Raw genomic sequence first — 20,376 nt, 5'->3', positions numbered from 1 at the left:
CAGACGTTCATTTCAATCTATTGAAATTGTAAGGAGTTATTCTCTCTCTCTCTCTCTCTCTCTCTCTCTCTCTCTCTCTCTCTCTCTCTCTCTCTCTCTTGCTAGCTAGGCTGTTTATATATTTCTAATGGTAAAATGTTTAAGATGACTTTAAGATGATATTAATAATACCAATTCAATGGTATATTTGATGTAGGATAATACTTTAAGTAGACATTTGGTATTTGTGATTTCACATACAATTGTATCCCTTGTAAAAAGAAAATGGATGTCTCAAATAGTAACAGTATGAAAGAAAACGTGCATACTGAATACTTATGGGGGGACTGAATTATTTTCACATACGTAACTAAGTCATGCAGTATGTACATAGTATGTATTTATGTATAACCATAAAATGTAAGATTTACTTTAAAACAGTATTAATAATATGTCAAAGATTAATATGAACCATAATAGGATATTTTATGTATATTTGATGAAGGATGGTCTTTTTGGGGATACTTTGGTGTTTGCATGTTCAGGATAGGAGTTTATGAGCATTTTTAGAGGGGGTTCCCAACATTCGCGGATTCTAACTATTCGCGGGGGGATCTGGTACGCATCCCCCACGAATATGGGGGGACCACTGTAGTATGTCGAGTTTATTTTCTAACTTGATGAGTAAGTTAACAAAGTAAGGATAATAGTAGTGTTAGTGTAAGTGATTCTAATCATTCTCTTTCAGGCCCCTGTGCCTGTTCCAGAACCAGCCCTAACAGGTGCCGGGGGTCATGGGGATCCACAAGCCTCAAAGGTAGGATTCCCCCCCCCCCCCCCCTTCCCCGTGCAGAGCAGGCAGTGTTGGCAGCAGAATCCCCCCTTTCCCATCAAGTTGTAAGTTCTGAGGTTGATATAGATTTAGCTTAGACATAGACAAGGAGGGTTGATAGTTTAGGTAGTGTGCAGGAAAACAAGTTGAAGGGGCAGGTTTTTTTGGGTTCAAGTTTGATGTTGGTTTCTAGTATGACGGGTTCATCGTTAGATCCATCTGTGGTTTTATTTCCTGCTTTAAAGTCTCTGTACAGAAGGCTTCTAAGTCTGTTGGTGGGAATGTGGATGTGGTTTTGGGTTTGTCGGGTGCTGAGATTATGGGTAGAACTCCTTCATCTTCGAAAGTTTCTTTTCCCACTGTGGGTAAGTTTGGGCTATCTTTTGGTGATGGTAATTCTGGTGATCAGGGTTTTAATGTGGCTGAGTATAATGCAAATTTGTTAGGTTTGTTGCAAGGGTACAGGTTATTAAGTAGACAATGTTTGCATTTTAGTTTTTCCAACATCCTCAAGCACGTATTGAAGAATTTTCCTGAGTTTACTAATGAGGTTTATCAAGATTATCGGGGGGAACAGAGTCGGTTTATTTTCTTTCTCTAAAAACTATGGCTTTTTCTGCTGCTCCTGATCCTTCCTGTCCAACTTTTCATTCTAAACCTTCTTCTAGGGTCTACACAATCAGCTTTTTTGGGTCATTCTTCAGTCATCTCGGAGTCTTCACTCGCTCATCCTGTTTCTATGCCTGCTCCCTTCCACTGGTCAGGTAGGCTTTCAGACTTCTGGCTTACACGCTTCTCAGGTGGTTGCGGAACCTTCCACAAAGCTGTATGTTCATCCTATGATGGGTTTGAGACATGTCTCTGTTGCAGTTCATGTGGGGCTACTGTTCTTGACGATACGTTTGCACCATTGTCAATGGTAACGGTACCGATTGTACCCTCAGTCTCTCCTTTCACTAGAATAGATGGTAATCTTCATTCGGCAATTTCGATGGGTCCTCAGTGCGTAGCAGGATTCAACTCTGTTTCCTAATCGGTGTCAGAGTTCCACTCAACGAATCGGTTGAGAGACTTCTCTCTTGGGTGCCTTTGTTGAATAGGTTGGTTAGGTTGGTAGCAGTCACTTCTCGTGAGGCATGTGTTTTGGAGGACACCTTTCGCAGCCAGTCGGAGGCCTTGTCCCACTGTGTGGATGTTGTTGGGGTTGATGGGGTTTCTAAAGCAGGATGGGTATTCTCCTTCGAATCCTGTTCTGTTTGACAACCTCATCACCTCAACTTTGATGGGGTTGGCATACTAGGCTAACATTTTGGCTGGCTGAACCACGTTCTTTGGTAAGAAGAGGAGGGACTTCTTTCTAAATCATTTGCCTTTCATAAGAGGGTTCTATTGAGGGCACCATTTGCGCTCAGCAACAGTCTATTTTAGAGAATCTACAGAAAATATAAAGAAAACATAAGAGAAGAAATCTGGTTTGACAACACTGAAAAAAAATGCTGATCAGTAGGGCCAGACTAGGTACTCTAGGATTAAATGATAGAAATAGGATAAAAGGAGAAGATACAAAAGTTTGTGCTGTAAGGATAAAAATGAAAATTTAGAACATTTCTTGGTAGATCTACGCTGGTATTCCACACCGGGCTAGACTATGGCTGGAACACAAAAGAACAGAATTTGGTCCCATAAATTGTAAGGTTATGCAAAGTACAGCATAAGCAATAAACAGCCTAACAACAATAAAACATAGTAATGTCCCTAAAGAATAGGTTGGTATGTAAGGTAGTTCCCTTGGTATACCAGCTACCCAGAAGCTTTTGATTTAGCCTTAACAGGTTAATGACTAGCCTAGCCGGTAGATCTAGCTATACTACCTATAACTATTCTGCAGCGAGCTAGACTATGGCAGTTGATGTTTTGGTAGATCTAAGCCATGCAGCAACCATATCAAGAAAATAAAGAGGGATTGGTAGCTTGTAGCTAATATACTGCTTCTATTGGTAGATCTACTGAGGGATGAAGTGGAAAATAGGAAAGAATTTCTAAAAGAAATGTGGTATTTCAAAGAGAAGAAACTCAAACACAAAGGTGAAATAAAACAAACAAGGGAACCGTTTCAAAGGCATATCCCGCCTACTACTAATATATCAGACATTGATCTTCCATGAAAAGCAGAATTATAAGTGGAAAGCTAAGTTACGTAAATAATACTATAAATAGATGGAAAGAGTTACTGAAGAAAATAATTATATATATGCAAGAAAAGGAAAGAAAAATGGTGGAAAACAGTGGAAAAGTACATGCATGATATTAAAATCAAATTTAAAAAACTGGAAAGAATGTCCAAAACAGAAATTAAGGACCAAGCCAGAATCTGGGACATAGTGAAGTGGAAAGAGGACATGGAAAATAAAGTGACCAGTGAAGTGGAAAGAGGACATGGAAAATAGTGACCGTGAATTTATATAAAAAGTGGAAAAGTGAAAGAAAAGATGAAGAAATTTACAACAACACTTTTGCTTTGATACTTCTTTTTAGAGCAAGAACCAACTCATTGCATTTAAATATAATAAAAGAGACACCAGAATGGGAACACATGTTCTTTTTGTGTAAATACAGAAGAGGATATTTTTCATTTTCTTTTATATTGTTTTGCTTACAGGGAAGAACGATTAAAGTAATTGGTCTTCAGCAACCTTATGAGGAAAATGAAAGTGATATTGTTGTAAAATTCCTATTTTAAAGAAGAATATAATGAAATAAGTAAAGAGACCTTAAATAATATGTGGAAAAAAGATAAAAAAAAAAGAATTAAAGAGCTTAACAAATGAAAAAACTTTTACGATTAAGAGGCGCCGTTGTAAAAGCAGTGCCTTGAACCATATCCAACCAACCATGAAGAAAACAATTACGGATTACGAAAGTTGTAAAGGCCTCGAGATAACCATGGATCAATATGAAAAAAAAAACCCTTGGATAATGCAAGTAAAAGAATATGTGAAAGAACTAAACATAAACTTAAGTAAAATTGAAGCAGTTAAAGACAAACAATTAAGAGAAATAATAAACAACTGGGACAGAAATGTATGGCAAGAGGAAATGAATGAAAAGTTAACATTAAGAATCTACAGAATATATAAATAAAACATAAGAGAAGAAACCTAGTATGACAAAACAATGCCTATCAGTAGGGCCAGACTAGGCACACTAGGATTAAATGATAGAAATAGGATAAAAGGAGAAGATATAAAATGTTTATGCTGTGAAGAACAAAATGAAAATTTAGAACATTTCTTACTTTACTGTCCAGCATACAATGAGATTAGAAATAGATACAGTTTTACGCAGCAACCATATCAAGAAAATAAAAAGGAATTAGTAGCAAATATACTCTTATTGGTACGCCTGCTGAGGGAGGAAGTGGAGAATAGGAAAGATTTTATAAAAGAAATGTGGTAGTATTTGAGAGAGAAGAAACTCAAAAAACACAAACAAAGGAGGAATAAAAAACTACTACTACTACTACTACTACTACTACTACTACTACTACTACTACTACTACTACTACTACTACTACTACTACTACTACTACTACTACTACTACACTACTACTACTACTACTACTACTACTACTACTACTACTACTACCTTGAATATATAGAGTATAAAGTAAGCCAACAAGACAGAAAAGGAGATCTATCCCAGTTGGAAGAAACAATGAGTGAAGCAAAAGCAAAAAATCTAGAGACGATAATAAAAAAAGGTTAAAGACAGGAAAGCAAGAAGACATAGAACCAGTACGGGTCACCAAAGAAATAAAGAAAGATATAAGCCAAAGAAGGATATATAACAAATTAAAAAGGAAAGCCACAAGAATAGGAGAAGAGACACTATGAAGAAGCATATCTTAAAGACAAAAAGTACAGATAATAATAAAGAAAGAATATGAAGAAAAGGTTAGAAATGAGATAATGAATGATAAAAACAGACTTGGGAAAATCTGGGAATATATAGACATGCTGAGAGGAAAGACCACATCAGAAAAAGAATGGATAAGGATATACGACGAAAATAAGCAAGAGATGATGGAAGAAACACTAGAGAAAGAGGTGGTAAAATTCTGAGAAACAATACACCAAAAAGAAGAAATCAAAATAGCAGAGATATGGAATGAAAGCAAGAAAGAACAGTACAAACATGACATGGAAGAAATAGTGAAAAGATTAGGACAGCAGATGAAATACCATTTTTTATCATTTATCTTTAAGGGAACACATGCATGGAGTGCATGATCTAACAGAGACAGAGATTAGACCCATGGAAGCAATCAACATAACAGATGTAGAAAATCAGCTCGAGAAAATGAAGGCAAATAAAGCACCAGGTCCAGACGGAATGAAGCCAGTTCTGTTCAAACTACTCTTACAAATTACCAACCTCCAAAAAGAATTGACAGATTGTTTAAACAGCATACTGAAGGGCAGGAAAACGCAGAGAAGCTGGTTTAAGTAAAAAAAAAAAACAACACTTACGCCCAAGAAACAAAACCCCACCGTCAAAGATCTAAGGCCAGTTGCTCAAACAAATCTTCTTCTTCCTAGCTTAAACCCATTTTTATATGGGGTCGCCATTGCGAATGAGTCGTCTCCATCGATTTCTGTCTTGTGCCTCGTTCTCATTTATACCTTTCATTTCCATATCCTCCCTTACACAATCACGCCATCTCTTTCTTGGTCTTCCCTTCTTCCTTCTACCCCGCACTTCCATTTCCATCGTATGTCTTCCAACATGACGTTCCTCCCTTCGTAATAGGTGTCCATACCATCGAAGCCTTCCTTCCTGTATTTTCTTTGATATTTCAGCTACCTTTGTCGATCCTCTTATATACTCATTTCTAATCCTATCTTCCCTTGTTACTCCCGACATCCATCTCAACATTCTCATTTCTGCTACATCCATCTTCTTCTCCTCTGTTTTCCTCATACTTCCTGTTTCTGTTCCATATAACATTGCTGGTCTGACCACCGTCCTATGGAACTTTCCTTTCAATTTCAGAGGGACCTTCTTGTCACAGAGTACCCCTGATGCAGACCTCCAGTTATTCCATCCTGCCTGAATTCGGTGTCTCACCTCTTGGTCCATGCTTCCACTATCCTCTAATACGGACCCTAAGTACTTGAACTTCTGTACTTTCTTTATTTCTTCCCCACCCAATCTTATGCTACTTCCACCGTCCTCAGTAATACTAGAACACATATATTCGGTTTTTGATCTGCTTATTCTCATTCCTCTCTCCTCAAGTGCTGCTCTCCACCTCTCCAACCTCCCCTCCAACTCCTCCTTCACAACACAATGTCATCAGCGTATAATATGCACCATGGCACTGCTTCTCTAACAAGTTGCTCAAACAAATGCATCATATAAAATTTTTCATGTGGATCCTGAAAACCAAAATAGAAAAGCATATTAGAAAAATAGGAAAAATGAATGAACTGCAATCAGGCTTTACCACACAAAGGAGAGGAATTGATAATTTATACCTATATTTTACAATACTGCATACAAGAAACTTACAGAAAAAAGGACCCATTATTTGTAGTATCAATAGACTTCCAAAAAGCATTTGACTCAGTTTATAGAAAAAAGCTCATTGAGGTCATGATGAAATATAGGCTGCATGCAGAAGTAATAAATGCAGTTGCAAAGATATATACAAATAATGTAACACGCCTGTGCCTCAACAATATGAAACAAAAAGAGTTAAATGTAACTAATGGAATAAGACAGGGCTCAACCATTTTCTTTCTACTAATATCGTACCTAATAATAGAAAAATTAGAAAATACAACAGAAGGTTTTAGAAATGAAGTAATAAGGATAGTTGCACTATTATATGCAGATGATGGATTAATACTAGGACACACTCTAGAAGAAATAATAAAATCAATAAAAACCCTAATGGAAATCGCAAGTGAATGTGGCCTAAACGTAAACAAGGACAAGAGTAGTATACTAATATACAACGACTGGTATAGTATGGATGATGTGGAGAATATGGAGCACATAGAAGGAATAAAAATAGTTAAGCAGATTAAATACCTAGGAGTGACATTCAACAACATGAAAGACTGCTTCAGAGAGCAGATAAAAAGGGCCCAAATTAAAGCAAAGCAGATGATAAATATGGCTAATGCAGTCATCAATAAAAGCTGTAGCAGAGTAAAAATAGGAAAATTGTACTGGAAAGGATTAGCGATGTCATCATTCATGTATGCCATGGAAGTCATGAAACTAGACAAGAAGAAAACTATAAATGAATTTCAGAAGATAGACAATCAAGTATATAGAGCAATTCAAGTTGTGCGTTAAGATCTGAAATAGAGGCCTCTTCCTGCCACTCAAGAGATGTAAAAAATAAACTATTCTACCTTGTACGATATGTTCTTCGGCCATGCGCTGCCGAGCATGCATCCGTTATCTGTAATTCTGTATACGCTGTTGCGACTTTGCGAGTTGCGAGTCAGTTGGCTCCCGAGTATCCTGTAATAAAGTTCAGTCTCCAGGACGTTGTGTCATTGCAAACCCAACATGGCGCAGTGAGTAGGGTAAGGACCAAGCCATGCCCCAGATACGTCGACCACCCCAGGCCACGCCGAGGCGTGCCTCACCTGCAATGCCAAGGGCCTTGTCACAGGCCGTCATGCAAGCACAGACGTTATTTGCAGACCAGCAGCGTGCCATCCGTTCCCTTCAGGATGCCCTTCCCGGTTCAGGAGCACGTGCCGGTAAAGTTCCTGTCTCTGCCCCTGAGAAGTGTGAGGCGGTAATGTCCTCGGCAGCGTTCAGATCCTGGAGACGTTCGATGACGTATTGGATTCACCTTAACAAGTTCCCGCCGCAGGATGTTGTCGTGCACATTAGGCTCAACTGTGTACCGGCGTTGCAACGTGCACTGGACGCTCGGTATTCAGATGCCTAATGGAATGCCCTCGCCCCAGACGCGGCTCTGGACGCCATCGGGAATATTGTGTTGCGGTCGTCGAATCAGGCAGTTCAGTGGTCTGAATTCTTTGCCCTCGCACAAGGGCGCGAGGAATCAGTGAGCGACTATTTTTCGAGGTGTGCTCAGAAGGCCACCGACTGTGATTTTGAGTGTCCCAAATGCGGGGAGTGTTTAATAGAGTACATGCTGTTGCGGAAAATAATGGTAGGCCTCAGTGACCCTGTATTAAAGAGGCACGTTTTTCAGGCATGTGAGACATTTAAAAGTGTAGAGTGATGTTACCTATTATCTTTTGTATGCAATTGCATCAGGAATTGATATTTCTTTTCAGAGAATTTGTGTATTTTATTTCGTTTTTGTGTATGCATCGAGAAGTTAGCTTTAATTTTTTGTTTCTTCTCTTGTCTCTCATTTCTCATTGATCTAAGGGCATTTTTCCCCTTTTTATTTTTTGTCATGTATAAGAATGTTCTTGGGGGGGGGGGAGGTGTACGATATGTTTTGTATTTTTCCCCTTTTTATTTTTGCCATGTATAAGTATATTCTTGAGGGGGGGATGTACGATATGTTCTTCGGCCATGCGCTGCCGAGCATGCATCCGTTATCTGTGACTGTAATTCTGTATACGCTGTTGCGATTCGCGAACTTGCGAGTCAGTTGGCTCCCGAGTATCCTGTAATAAAGTTCAGTCTCCAGGACGTTGTGTCATTGCAAACCCAACATACCTGAAACATACACTGAAGAGTGGTGGAAATAGGCTCCTAGCTATATGAGATAACCATGGATCAGTATGAAAAAAAACCTGGATAATACAAGTAAAAGAGTATATGAAAGAGCTAAACATAAACTTAAGTAAAATGGAAACAGTTAAGAAAAATAATAAACAATTGGGATAGAAAAGCATGGCAGAAAGGAATGAATGAAAAGTCAACGTTAAGAATCTACAGAAAATATAAAGAAAACACAAGAGACGAAATCTGGTATGACAACACTGAAAAAACAATGCTGGTCAGTAGGGCCAGACTAGGTATACAAGGATTAAATGATAGAAATAGGATAAAAGGAGAAGATACAAAATGTTTATGCTGTGAGGAACAAAATTAAAATTTAGAAGATTTTTTACTTTACTGTCCGGCATACAATGAGATTAGAAATAGATATAGTTTTGTGCAGCAACCATATCAAGAAAATAAAAAGGAATTAGTAGCAAATATACTCTTATTGGTACACCTACTGAGGGAGGAAGTGGAGAATAGGAAAGAATTTATAAAAGAAATGTGGTATTTCATAAAGAAGAAACTCAAACAAACACAAACAAAGGAGGAATAGAACAAGCAGGGGAGCCGTTTCAAAGGCATATCCCACATACTAGTACTACTAATCATAGACAAACCAAACCGTTATTTTTTCCTGGCATAGGCTAATAACTTAGGAGGTTAACCTTGTCATCTATATTTACGGTAACTTGTTACCTTTAATTTACTGTACTATCTAGTATATGGATTTGCTTAGCCTAGTAATAAAGACGTAAGTTGTAAGTTTACCCCACCCAAAACCCGCATTCCCATCGGGACCCCCTTACCGTAGGTTAGAATTTAAAGGTAAATTCAAGGTCAGCTAATTACAGCCTGCCGAAAAAATATTACCTACTTTAAGTTCTTGTTCAGGAGGTAAAATTTTTTAGAAAAATGTCAACTGTCATAGTCTAGCCCGCCGCCGAATAGCGGCTGAGATCTAGCTAGGTAGTAGTAGTAGGTAGGCTAGGTACCAACTTTTTCCTTGTCGGCCTTACTACCTAGCCTACCTATATATTTTCAGTTTCTTCTTTGAACGTCTGCGAACAAATGTATGAATAAGTAGGCATAAGCTAATATTTGCTCAAAATTAGCACTTTATCAGCTTACTGAAGTAGAGATTGTAAAAAAAAAAAACAAAAAAAAAAAAAAACGGTAAAACTAGCCTACTACCTACTACAAATAAAAAAACCGCATGGTACAGGGGTGGACCATGTACGATCAATGTTTACAACCCCAAGAAAAGTACATTATAACGCGTCCTGACACCGGAGTAGAGGTCTTTAGCTCCGTTTCTCACCAACAACAAGTCGCGTCTGATGCCCATCTCCGATGTCAGGACGCGTTATAATGTACTTTTTTAGGGGTTGTACACATTGATCGTACATGGTCCACCCCTGTACTATGCGGTTTTTTACCCTAGTTGCACAGTCTGATTCCCGATAGTTGCTGCCCTTTAGGCCCTGTCCAGTGGGGGCAAAGCCCCCTGGCCAGGTCAGGGAATGTCACCCCAAGTTAGCTAATTAGGTAAGAAATGGTTAGGTCAGGACCTGGCGTTTAATATAGGAAAGGTTCTGTCCATTTAGCTAAGGTAAAGAACCACATGGACTGGCCAACACACTGACGTTCGCGGCTGGACACCCTCCGAAAAAGTACTTATAACGCGTCCCGACACCTGAGATGGTCATCAGTCGCGAGTTGTTGGTGAGAGACGCAGCTAAAGACCTCTACTCTCCTTTCGAAGTAAGTATTTTCTCCAAAGTTAGAAATTAAGGCCAAATTTAAAGCTTTAAACTGAGGGTAATGAAAAGGGTGGCCAACTCAGTGCAAACTTCACCAAAAATGCTTTTGAAATTTTTACTTAGGGTAAAACATCACAACAGGCCACCTACATTCAACGCTTGCCACCCTCCGAAAAAGTACATTATAACGCGTCCTGACACCGGAGATGGGCATCAGTCGCGACTTGTTGTTGGTGAGAAACGGAGCTAAAGACCTCTACTCTACTTTCGAAGTAAGTATTTTCTCCAAAGTTAGAAATTAAGGCCAAATTTTAAGTTGTTCCGATACGTAATACAAACCCTCGGTCCTTTAACAATAGGAAGGTAACTAGCGGCAGCTGGGACGGTCGTAAGCTTCGAACAAGGGGAGAACGGTAGTTAACTGCTTGTCCGATCGTGCGCGCGCCGCGCGCCCGGGCGGTGAAGAATCACTTTTGCTTTCGGCCGTGGTGTGACAGGACGTGTTCGTCATCGCTCTGCCCGCTATTTTCGTCGTGTGTGCTTTGGATGTTTAACAATTTCTTCTGACTGGTTGTTTGTGGTCTTGATTGAAATTGTAAGTACTCTTTTTTCATTTTTCATTGAAAGTGAATTTAATTATGGATCAAGAAGAGCTTTCGCCGCGCCCACCAGCTGCCCGTAGAGTGTGTCCCGGGCTGGAGGGGTGTAAATGCGGCGGATTTCGCTCTTATCCAGACATTGATCCACATGAATTGTGTTATCGGTGTCGGGGGCGAGAATGCTCCCGAGCCGAACCTTGTAATGTGTGTGTGGATTGGTCCGAGGCGCAGTGGGTGCTGTACGAGGGTAGGAAGAGGCGTAGACCGACCAAGGAGTCGTCGGAAAGCTCTCCAGCGACTCCTTTGGTGACAGATACATCGTCATCCTTCCTGCCTCCAGCTCAGCCCCCACGATTTGCGCCTTCCCCTGCGGGGGGGGTTTCGGAGTCCTTCTCCTCACTCGATCCGTCGAGTGTGGAGGAGGGCGCCCGATACCCGGATGTTCAATTGTACTCGGGGTCTTCCGTCCGCTCTGGGTGGGGTTCGTCCTCCCCCCCCCCCGGGCGCGAGGGTGCCCCTCTAATTGACCCGACTGTTCCTCCCTCAGGTGTGCCTTCTGTGAGTGACGACCTTGGACAGGTGTGGGCGTCGTTGGGACTGCAGGGCGCCCCTAGTATCCAGGGCTTGATTCAACGACTGGCGGGGTCGGCAGTTGTAACACATGGTGTAGTCACAACAACGACAAACACAATGTCCACACCAGCGTACGCCGCCCCTCCTCATGTAGTGTATACGCAACACATTGCGTCGGTGACACCCACGGCATCAATCCAGAAGCCGATTGCTGCCGTACCTAAGAGGGGCGTGCCGCCGCCACCTGGATTTTTATGTGCTGCCGACTCCCGACTTCGCTGTCCCAAAAGTTCGCCCCTGGATCTGCCGCCCGTCCAATGATGAGTTTGGCTGTTTCGGAGATGCCTGTGACGCCGGACTATGCTGCCGTACCTGCAGCTAATGTTGCTGGCCCAGCCGCTTGCGCCGCTCCTACGAAGCGCGCAGTGCGGGACGCTCATGCCGATGTTGCTGCTGGAGCTGGTCCTGTGGTGCTGGTCCTGCTGGTGCTGTCCTGCTGGTGCTGGTCCTGCTGGTGCTGGTCCTGATGGTGCTGGTCCTCTGCTGTTGATGTCCCTGCCGCTCCTGCCGTGCCTGCCCCTGCCCACGTCGCGTCTCGTCATGGGAGGTGCTGCACCGGTCTCAGGTCCTTCCGGACAGGATCAGTCGGGCGTGTTGCTTTGGCAATTGGCCCGACTTTTTCCGTGGATGGAAGACCTGACGTCCGTCCTGAGAGAGCTGACGAAGAAGAAGAAGAAGAAGAGGAAGGTGTCGTCGTCGTCTTCATCGTCTTCTTCGTCGTCTGTTGCCGCCTCTTCCCCTTCGACTTCTAAGGCTTCCAAGCCGAAGAAGAAGAAGGCTGCCTCCTCCCCCCCTAAGAAGGCTCCTGCGGGACCTTCGAAGGGCCCGTCTCGCTCTGGCGTGACGGGGGGTGCTTCTGCTGGTCCTCCTGTTCCCTCGGGAACAGGGCCCGCTCTCCTCTTCTGAGAAGAAGAAGAAGACGGGGACCAAGGATGTGCTGGCTACTGCTGGTACATCCGCGCCTGGTCTTGGTAGCACTGCTGCTAAGCCAGGTACCGGCTCGACTTCTCGTTCGCGAGAAGGTCCGAGTGTACGGTCTCCTTCGGGCGACCGTGCAGCTAAAGTCAAGACGCCTGAGCTCGCTCACCGTCATGACCGAGGCACGGAGCAGAAGACTGTCGAGAATCGCGCAAGTGACTCTCGCCAGGCCAGCGGCCGCTCTCGTAGCGACCAGCTGGTACCTCGGGCTGACGTGACGGTCTCTGACCGGCCACGGGTTGAGGCTGGGAAGAGGTCCCCTCGACCAACGGTACCAGCTCGGCTGGTAACCAGCGGTTTGACGTGCCGTGAGGACGCTCACCGGTCTCACCGCGAAAGCGAGCTCTGCAGATCACCTGACCGTCGCTCCCACAGGGACCGGACGGAGACGGTGGCCAGCAGCAGCTCGTCTGACGCACGGGATCGGGGTCGACGTACTCAGTCGAGCCGCTCGCCACAGGTGAGCGGCACGGCCAGGCCTGCAGATAGATCCCCACCGCGGGTTGGTGATCGGCTGCAGCCCCCCACGTACGCTGGTCCTGCCAGCGAGCGGGGGGGAGCGTCAGGTCTGTCTCTCCTATACCTTCAACTTCCTCGGGCTACACCGGGAAGAGCGAGGTATCTAGGAGTGATCGTGAGAGGTGCGCCGCTCACGATCCCGTCACGATGCCGCACGCACCAGGCATGGTCTTAGGACCAGCCAGGTCGTACGCGCAAGTGGCTGGAGGCGACCATCAGGGGGCTGTTGCTGTTCCTCCTTCTGAAGGAGGAGGGTCTCGAGAGCTGCTCCTGTTGGAGGGACTGGACGGTCCTACTCCTCAGGACGCTGTGACTCCCGAGATCCAGAGGAACTTTGCCCAGGTTATTGCGCTGATTCGTCAGCACAACGACCTGGGGGAAGGATCGCCGCTACCACCATCTGAGCCCACGTCCCGGCTCGAGTCATTTTGGGGCCCGAAGAGGGAACCCAAAATGACGGTGGGACTGCCGCGATCGGAGCTTGCAGACTCAGTCCTTGACCAGGTGGAGAATTTCGTCTCAGGACGAGAGGACTCCACTTAAAGTCAGGACGGTCCTTCCAAGCTACTTCCTCCTTCCTCTGCAGCGACAGCGGAAGTTCTACGTGCCATCAGTGGATCCAATACCGCCCAAACAGGTTAACCCGGAGCTAGCTAGGCTAACTCCAGGTGTGTCCCTGCAGCAGCTCCTGTCGGAGAACTTGTGGTTCTCGCAGCAGGAGGCACTGGGCCTGGAAGCTACCGCTATGGCGGCTTTCCAGGCAGTCTCTTGGTTGGATCTGTGGTCCCTCACAGTATCCAAGGTCGCGGCCGACTCCGGGGGTGCTGCCCTCGAAGAAGACCCCGACTTCAGGAGACTGTGCCAGTCTGGAGGTAGGGCCATCTCCTACCTCGCCCATCAGACGGCAAACCTGTGGGCCAACTTGGTTCTCCGTCGTAGGGACGCTGTCCTTACACGAGTAGCCAAGGGGGCCGGGCGTGAGGCGGTAAATGGACTCCGTAACGGACCAATGAAGAGTTCCTCCGCTCTCTTTCCCGGAGAGATGGTGGACGCTGCGGTGGAAAGACGGCGCACTGATGACAGTGACCGTCTGGTTCACCAGGCAGTTACGAAGGTTTCTGGGCAACCTCGTACAACTGCGGCTAAGCCTAAGAGTTTAGCTAGCGCTTCCTCGGCTGCTAAGACGGCTGCTCCATCGAAGCCCCGAGGAAAGACTCTTCCTGCTTCAACTTCTGGTAAAGGAGGCCGTAACCAGCCCTCCTCCCAGCCCTCCTTTCCCCGAGGAGGTGCTGGGAAGAGTCGAAGCGAGGTGGGAAACGCTAGGGACGGCGTTCCCCCTCACCAGCTGCGGAAGTGGGGGGGTGCCTAGCGAGCCATTGGGGCAACTTGGCAGCGCTACGGTGCCGAGACCTGGATAGTAGACGTCCTTCGGGAGGGATATCTACTACCCTTCGAATCTCGACCACCCCTCACCTCCAACCCGGTCCATCTTCAGACTTATGTGCTGGGATCCTCAAAGGACGACGCTCTTCGGCAGGAGATCAAGACCATGCTGACCAAACGAGCTGTAGAGTCGTAGTAGATCGGTTACCGGGCTTTTACACAGCCGCCTTTTCTTTAGTGGAAAACGAGCATCGGGGGGCTGGCGCCCGGTGATAGATCTCTCTCCCCTGAACCGATTTGTTCGCCAGACTCGGTTCAAGATGGAGACGGCACGTTCCGTGCTGGACTCCATCAGGGAGAGAACGACTTCATGCTTTCGGTGGACCTGAAAGATGCGTATTTTCAAATACCCATCCATCAGTCCTCCAGAAACAGTACCTCCCGCGTTCCCATCTTCAGACGGGACGTGTACCAATTCAGGGCACTTTGCTTCGGTCTCTCAACCGCCCCACAGGTGTTCACGAGAGTGTTCACGCTGGTGTCTGCTTGGGCCCATTCGCACGGGATACGTCTTCTGAGGTATCTCGACGATTGGCTGGTCCTGGCGAGCTCCCGCTCGCAGTTGCTGCAGGACAGGGATCGACTTCTAAAGTTTTGTCGCGATCTGGGGATCGTGATAAACTACGAGAAGTCCGATCTCGAACCCAAGCAGAAGATGAAGTACCTGGGTATGCTGATCGATACGGTAGCAGCTCAAGTCCGCCCCGCAGACTTGAGGATCAGCAAATTCAGGGAGGCAGCCGCCGGTTCCTGTCTCGGCAGGAACAGGCAGCTCAGCAATGGCAAGTCGTGATCGGCCACCTGTCGTCACTCGAGAAGTTAGTTTCCTCACGGACGTCTTCACCTGCGGTCTCTCCAGTGGAGACTAAGGGAGAGTTGGTCACAGGTAAAGGATCCACCTTACTTCCCCGTGTCCATCACGGAGAAGGTGAGGCAGGACCTAGCCTGGTGGCTCGACGACAGGAACCTCTTAAGAGGAGTGCCCCTACGCACTCCCCCCCCGGAGATGCTGCTGTTCTCAGACGCATCGACCGAGGGATGGGGCGCACACCTGGAGGAGTTGCTGGCTGCAGGTGTGTGGGACCATCACGACAAGCACCTTCACATCAATGTCCTGGAACTCAAGGCGGCGTTTTACGCTCTCCAAGAGTTCCAAGACCGCTTGATGGGACACTCGGTGGTGTTGATGTGCGACAAACACCACAGTAGTGGCATACGTCAACAAGCAGGGGGGCCTAGTGTCTCTCCCGCTACACCAGTTGACTGTGCAGGTGCACGAGTGGGCCACGGCTCACTCGATAGAGCTGTCGTCAGCCGCTACATTCCAGGCAAGAGGAATGTAGTAGCGGACAAGCTCAGCCGTCGGGATCAGGTAATAGGGACCGAGTGGTCCCTACACCAGAAGTGGCGGAAAGGCTCTTCAACCTGTGGGGGCGTCCGGTCATAGACCTGTTCGCCACCCGGCACAACAAAAAACTTCAAGTTTTTTGCTCAGCCGTGCCGGACCCATGGGCAGCTGCAGAGGACGCTCTTCAACACCCCTGGGACAACCTCTTCGTCTATGCCTTTCCTCCCTTTTGTCTGATTCGGAAAGTGATCAGCCGAGCAGCTGGTCACTCCCAATCTCAGGATGATCCTGGTGGCTCCCAAACGACCTCAAGCCGTTTGGTATCCGGACCTGCTGGCTCTTCTTGCAGAAGAACCGAGAGAGATGCCCCACTGGCACAACCTTCTAGCCCAGCCACACGTAGAGCGGTACCACCGAGCAGTCCAGTCCCTACAACTTCACGGCTGGCTGTTATCCACCATCTCTTGCGAACGAGAGGCTTTTCTCGCAGCGCAGCAACAGAGATGGCTGGACACGTCAGACAGTCCTCTGCAGCTGTGTACCAGGGGAAGTGGGCCGTCTTCTGTGGTTGGTGTCGTAGACGGGGTCTATCTCCTCTCAGAGCCACTCTTCAGCAGGTAGCGGATTTCCTCGTATTTCTTCGCCGAGAGAAGCTCCTCTCAGTACCCACAGTTAAAGGATATAGAGCAGCACTGGCACTCGTCCTAAAACTGAGGGGACTGGACATCTCGAACTCGTTCGAGATCTCCTTGCTAATGAGGAGCTTCGAAAGGTCTTGCCCACCCAGGGAGCTCAGGCCCCCTGAGTGGGATGTGACTCTCGTCCTTAGGAGTTTGACTCGAAGACCATTCGAGCCACTCCGAGAGTCGTCAGACAGGGATCTGACCCTCAAGACCCTCTTCTTGCTGGCCCTGGCATCGGCGAAGAGAGTAGGGGAACTTCATGGTCTGTCCTTCAATGTTAAACATTCCAGGGGCTGGGGATCTGTGACGCTCGATTTCGTCCCGAATTCGTAAGCTAAGACTCCAGAATCCGTCGATCCCTGACGACAGGTTTCGAGTCTTTCACAATCCCCTCCCTAATGGATTTCACCGACAACGATACGGATGAGATGCTGCTTTGTCCTGTGAGGGCGCTACGGCGCTATCTGAAGAAAACTCGACACCTCAGGCCTGAGTGTCGACGCCTCTTCGTTAGCACTGGGGTTACCAAGAAGAAGTATCCAAGAACACGCTTTCTTTCTGGCTGCGTGAGGTGATCAGGAGAGCGTACGAGGCTGATGGTAGTGACGACATCCGTACGCTCCGACCGAGAGCCCACGAAGTCAGAGGTATTGGACCCTCTTTGGCGTTCCGCAAGAACTTCTCCGTGGCGCAGGTCCTGAAGGCAGGTGTCTGGGCCAACCAGACTACCTTCACGTCCTTCTACCTTCGGGATATTGCCCACAAGTCCTTGGATACTTTTTCCTTGGGACCTGTGGTGGCTGCTCAACACGTTGTGTAAGCTTACCCAGCACCCGAGCAGGCAGAACAGCATCGATTCCTGGTGTGACTGTAGGAATGAATGGTTGAATGAGAGTGCGACTGGCTTCTCTTCTCCATCTTCTCTCTCTACCTGTGGGCAGAGGGTCACGGTCGTCACCATGCTGGAAGAATTCGATGCAGGTAAGCTACTCAACCGAGCCCCAATCTATCCCTTTAGTTAGGGATAGAAGCAAATATCCTCCACTCCCTCCAACAAGGGGGAAGGAGTGGATGCCTACTTGAGACAAACTCATAACTTTATATTGGCTCCTGTACAGGAACAAGTTCTTGCAATGCTGGTACGAAGAGATACGCTTGCCTCTCTCTTAGTACTTGGCTCAGAGGTCTGACCATTGATCCTGCGGTGCACACCCCGATCAATCGGACAGAGGTTTGGATCCCTCCCTTGCTCTTACGACCAGGGAGGCATTCCAAGGTTGGACGAACACCAGTCTGTTCACCAAAAAGACTCAGATTCCACCCACCAAGAAGTGAGTCTTCCTATTGTTAAAGGACCGAGGGTTTGTATTACGTATCGGAACAAATGACAATTTGTCGAAAATTGCATTTTTCCTAACTATACAAACCTGAGGTCCTTTACATATAGTCCCACCTCATACCACCCCTCACTCTGCAACTTTTTGCATGGGCCTAAAGCAAAAGTGATTCTTCACCCCCGCCCGTTCACGCGCGCGCGCACGATCGGACAAGCAGTTAACTACCGTTCTCCCCTTGTTCGAAGCTTACGACCGTCCCAGCTGCCGCTAGTTACCTTCCTATTGTTAAAGGACCTCAGGTTTGTATAGTTAGGAAAAATGCAATTGTTCCGATACGTAATACAAACCCTCGGTCCTTTAACAATAGGAAGGTAACTAGCGGCAGCTGGGACGGTCGTAAGCTTCGAACAAGGGGAGAACGGTAGTTAACTGCTTGTCCGATCGTGCGCGCGCCCGAGAGGTGAAGAATCACTTTTGCTTTCGGCCGCGGGTGTGAAGGACGTGTTCGTCATCGCTCTCTGCCCGCTTCATCGTCGTATGCTTTGTTTATATTGTGTTTCTACTAATGGTTTGGTTTGACTTGAAAATGAAACTGTAAGTACACTGTTTTCATTTTCATTACTTAATTATGAATCAACATGGAGCTATCGCCGTAGAGACGGCGATTTCCGCTCTTTTCATGAATTGAACCCTTGAATTATGTCTCGGTGCCGAGGGCGGGCGCACTCGCGCCGAGTCATGTATTTTGGGCGAAAGTGTGTAATTGAAAGATGTAAGTACTCTTTGTTCCGATACGTAATACAAACCCTCGGTCCTTTAACAATAGGAAGTAGCTAGCGGCAGCTGGAACGGTCGTAAGCTTCGAACAAGGGGAGAACGGTAGTTAACTGCTTGTCCGATCGTCGCGCGCCGCGCGACTGGGAGGTAAACAAATCACTTTTGCTTTCGGCCGTGTGTGGGAAGGACGTGTTCGTCATCGCTCTGCCCGCTTTGTCGTTTGCTTTGAGTTTGAGTATTTGCCCTCTCTTTCTGTATAAATCAGAGTGACTGTAAGTACTTGTACATTTCTTTATTGATCTTGCAATGAGTGAGGAAGAAATGGAGATATCACCGCGCCCTCCAGTCGCCCGTAGAGTGTGTCCCGGGCTGGAGGGGCGTAGATGTGGAGGTTTTAGATCATTTGTTGATGTGGACCCTCACGAGGTTTGTACTCGTTGTCGGGGGCGAGAGTGCTCCCGCAACGAGCCCTGTGTCACATGTATGAATTGGTCCGAGGCGCAGTGGGTGCTGTACGAGGGCAGGAAGAGACTTTAGGCCGCCCAAGAAGTCATCGGAAAGTCCAGTGACTCCTTTGGTAACGGACACTTCGTCCTCTTTCCTGCCCCCCGGCCAGCCCCACCCGTTTCGCGCCTTCCCCTGCGGGGGGGGATAGCGGAGTCCTTCTCTCTCTCGATCCGTCGAGTGTGGATGAGGGCGCCCGCTACCCGGACGTACAGCTGTACTCGGGGTCTTCCGTACGCTCTGGGGGGGTTGCGTCTCCCCCCAGGCGTGAGGAAACCCCTCTATAACTAACCGACTGTTGCTTCCGCAGGTGTGCCATCAGCGAAGGACGACCTGGGACGGTGTGGGAGTCGCTGGGACTGCAGGGAGTGCCCAGCATCCAAGGGTTGATTCAGCGGGTTGGCGGGTCGGCAGTGGTCACTCATGGTGCGGTGACACTACTACAACCACAGTAACGACACCAGCATATGAGATGCCACCGCATCTGGTGTATACGCCACATATAATGTCGGTGACACCCACGGCTGCTATACAAAAACCCATTACTGCCGTGCCAAAGAGGACGGTGCCACCACCACCTGGATTCTTTGTATTGCCGACCCCGGACTTCCCGCTGCTGCCCAAAGAGTACCCCCCTGGACCTGCCGCCAGTGCCGAGGATGACGGTAACTGCCGACAGGACGCCTGGCTCTCCTGTGGTACCTGCCGTGCCTGCCGTACCTGTTGCTGTCCCAGCCGCTCATTCCTTTTCAGATCAGGGGCCTGCGCATTCTCTTTCAGATGTTTCCTGCCGTTCCTGCTGTCCCGGACCTGTTCCTGTTGTTCCTGCTGTTGGTGGTGCTGTCACAGTCTCAGGTCTTTCCGGACAGGTGCAGTCGGGCCCTGTTGCTTCGGCAACTGCCCCGGCTCCCTCCTGGATGGAAGACCTGACGTCTGTCCTGCGGAGCCTGGCGAAGAAGAAGAGGAAGAGGAAGAAGGTGTCGTCGTCGTCTTCGTCGTCTTCTTCGTCGTCTGCTGCCTCTCCTTCCCCTTCGACTTCTAAGGCTAAACAGCCGAAGAAGAAGAAGGTTGCCTCCTCCCCCCCTAAGAAGACTCCTTCGGATCTTCTAAGGGCCCGGCTCGCTCAGGCGAGCTGGGGAGCTCTTCTGCTGGTCCTCCTGTTCCTTCGGGAACGGGGGGCCCGTCGCTTCTTCTGCAAAGAAGAAGTC

The 20,376-nt window shown here is 47.2% G+C and overlaps 1 protein-coding gene across 3 annotated transcripts in view; it reads left to right on the top strand.

The window, feature by feature from the left end:
* Window positions 1–9,116: 9,116 nt before the first annotated feature.
* Window positions 9,117–20,376, top strand: part of LOC135225200 (uncharacterized) — a 50,047-nt gene continuing 38,787 nt past the window's right edge. The window contains exon 1 of one of the 3 annotated variants that reach the window (XM_064264506.1): window positions 9,117–9,271. The gene's annotated coding sequence lies outside the window, so the exon portion shown is untranslated. Of the gene's footprint in view, window positions 9,272–9,315; window positions 9,339–9,389; window positions 9,413–20,376 lie in introns of those variants that run through there. The other 2 variants (XM_064264508.1, XM_064264509.1) reach the window with 2 other exon arrangements.

The sequence above is a fragment of the Macrobrachium nipponense genome, chromosome 13 (genome assembly GCF_015104395.2).
Source record: "Macrobrachium nipponense isolate FS-2020 chromosome 13, ASM1510439v2, whole genome shotgun sequence".
NCBI lineage: Eukaryota > Metazoa > Arthropoda > Malacostraca > Decapoda > Palaemonidae > Macrobrachium > Macrobrachium nipponense.
This window is presented reverse-complemented; position numbering and strand designations above follow the sequence as displayed.